The sequence below is a fragment of the Phoca vitulina genome, unplaced genomic scaffold (genome assembly GCF_004348235.1).
Source record: "Phoca vitulina isolate PV1807 unplaced genomic scaffold, GSC_HSeal_1.0 scaffold3, whole genome shotgun sequence".
NCBI classification, from domain to species: domain Eukaryota; kingdom Metazoa; phylum Chordata; class Mammalia; order Carnivora; family Phocidae; genus Phoca; species Phoca vitulina.
Window position 1 is genome coordinate 18,980,698 of NW_022589706.1, and position 3,094 is coordinate 18,983,791.

General features: G+C 50.7%; 1 pseudogene; it reads left to right on the forward strand.

Annotated features, from left to right (window-relative positions):
- The first annotated feature begins 204 nt into the window (after positions 1-204).
- LOC116627705 lies at positions 205-2,129 on the forward strand (annotated as a pseudogene).
- Positions 2,130-3,094: the final 965 nt, after the last annotated feature.

Genomic DNA, 3,094 nt, shown 5'->3' on the forward strand with positions numbered 1-3,094 from the left:
AGAAAGAAAGAAAGAAAGAAAGAAAGAAAGAAAGAAAAAGAAAGAAGAAAGAAGAAAGAAAAAAGAAACGAAACTAAAATATGGGCGGCTGAGCCAGTTTCCGGGGCCGCTGGTGTGACGTGTCCCGCGCTTGGCTCAGCAGGAAGCGGAGGCGATGGCGGCCTGAGTTCCCGGCGCCGGCCCGGCTCCTCTCCCGCTGCTGGCATGCTCGACTTCTTCACGATTTTCTCCAAGAGCGGGCTTGTGCTCTGGTGCTTCCAGGTCGTGAGCGACTCACGCACCTGGCCCATTAATGTGTTGATTTCGTTCTGTGCCGCTGCAGGAAACGGGAGGTAACAACTCCTTCACCCATGAGCCACTCACACTCAAGTATAAACTAGACAACCAGTTTGAGCTGATGTTCGTGGTTGGTTTTCAGAAGATCCTAACACTGACGTATGTAGACAAATTGATAGATGATGTGCACCAGCTGTTTCGGGACAAGTATCACACAGAGATCCAACAGCAAAGTGCTTTAAGTCTATTGAATGGCACTTTTTATTTCCAAAATTACTTCCTGCGGCTCCTTCATGAAGCAGAGGAGAGCAGTAAGATCCATGCTCCCATTACCATGAAGAAATTTGAAGATTCTGAAAAGGCCAAGAAACCTGTGAGGTCCATGATTGAGACACAGGGTGAAAAGCCCAAGGGAAAAACAAAGAACAGCAAAATAAAAGGGGGGGGGGGGCAAGAAGGAGAGTTCTGATGGCCCTTTGGCTACCAGCAAAGCAGTTCCTGCGGAAAAGTCAGGTCGCCTAGTGGGGCCTGAGAATGGGGTAGAACTTTCCGAAGAGGAGCTCATACGCAGGAAACCAGAGAAGTTCATTCAGAAGCATGGGAGAGGTCTGGAGAAGTCCAGCGAGTCCATGAAATCAGATGCTCCAAAGGAGAAGGGCAAAAATGCACCCCGGGTATGTGCACTGAGTGGCTGTGCTAACAAGGAAGTCTTGGATTGTAGCACTCCCACCACCAATGGAGCCCCTGAGGTTGCCCCACCTGAGGACATCAACTTGATTCGAACGACTGGGCCTGGAGGGCAGCTTCAGGTTCTGGACTGCAGCAGCTCAGATGATGAAGTGGCTGCTCAAAACACCACCAAACCTAGTGCTACCAAGGGAACTCTGGGTGGCATGTTTGGGGTGCTGAAGGGCCTTGTGGGGTCCAAGAGCCTGAGTCATGAAGATGTGGAGTTTGTGCTGGATAAGATGCATGATCATCTCATTGCTAAGAGTGTGGAAGCAGACATTGCAGTCCAGCTCTGTGAATCTGAGGCCAACAAGTTGGAAGGGAAGGTGATGGGGACATTCAGCACGGTGACTTCCATGGTAAAGCAAGCCCTACAAGAGTCCCTGGTGCAGACTCTGCAGCCACAGTGTCTTATAGACATGCTCCGGGATATTATGGATGCTCAGCGTCATCAGCGCCCTTATGTTGTCACCTTCTGTGGTGTTAATGGAGTGGGGAAGTCTACTAATCTTGCCAAGATTTCCTTCTAGCTGTGTTAGAGAATGGCTTCAGTGTCCTCATTGCTGCCTGTGACACATTTCGTGCAGGGGCTTGGAGCAGCTGTGTGCACACACCGACGCCTGAGTGCCCTACACCCCCCGGAGAACCACGGTGGCCGCACTATGGTGCAGTTGTTTGAAAAGGGCTACGGCAAGGACGCTGTGGGCATTGCCATGGAAGCGATGGCCTTTGCATGCAACAAAGGCTTTGATGTGGTGCTGGTGGACACAGCTGGCCGAATGCAAGACAATGCCCTTTTGATGACCACCCTGGCTAAGCTCATTACTGTCAACACACCTGACTAGCTGCAGTTTGTGGGGGAGTCCTTAGTAGGCAATGAGGCCGTGGACTAGCTGGTCAAGTTCAACAGAGCTTTGGCTGACCATTCTATGGCTCAAACACACCTGCTCATTGATGACATTACCCTTACCAAATTTGATACCATTGAAGACAAGGTAGGAGCTGCTATTTCTATGACCTATGTCATAAGCAAATCCATCGTCTTTGTGGGCACTGGCCAGACCTACTGTGACCTATGCAGTTTCAATACCAAGGCTGTGGTGGCTGCCCTCATGAAGGCTTAATATGGCTCTTGCCCAAAACCAAAGCCCCTCTTCCTGTATCAAGAATGTGCTTTAGGGGCGCCTGGGTGGCTCAGTCGTTAAGCGTCTGCCTTCGGCTCAGGTCATGATCCCAGGGTCCTGGGATCGAGCCCTGCATCAGGCTCTCTGCTCGGCCGGGAGCCTGCTTCTCCCTCTCCCACTCCCCCTGCTTGTGTTCCCTCTCTAGCTGTCTCTCTCTCTCTCTGTGTCAAATAAATAAAATAAAATCTTAAAAAAAAAAAAAAAGAATGTGCTTTAGAGTATGTGAGCAACTTCTCTTCAGTGTAATACAGAGGCAGAGTGAGGAGAGATCCATGGGCTTGCAGCTCCCCCTGCCCCACTCCCTAGAAGCCCAGCCTCCACCTGCAAGGAGGGCCTAATCATGTTACAGTCCACTGCCCATCACCCCCTTCCCTGACAGTCCTCCCCTTCTACTCAGGCATTCCCTTCACTCCGCCTACACACTCAGTCTCATTACAGCTTTGACCAATGGTTGGAAGATTCAACACCAGAGCTTTGCTAATTCACATGGTCACAGGGATGTCTGAGCACAATGAGCAGTCAAGAGACTTCCAGAGCCAGCTCTGGCTTCTCCCTTGGATACATAGCTTTCAGGTTCCTGGGGGCTAGGAGGATACCCACCACACTGTGGCAGTGTATGGCTGCTAATTCTGATGATGACCCCATCCCCACTGTTTCCTCAAAACATCAGCTAGGCTAGAGTGGTTTGTTACAAATGAATGAAAGGAGTTCCTGCTTCCCTCAAAAATTAAGGGAGTTGAGGGGCAGTATTGCATTGGGCTTCTCAGCCTTCCAACTCTTCCCTGCTCCCAGAATCCAGATGTAAGGTTTGCATGTTCCCCCTTCCTGAGAGAGAACCCAGAAAGGGTCAGATGGGTATACAAGTTGTCCCTCTCCCCCACCCCACTCTTCACCTGAGGGGATCC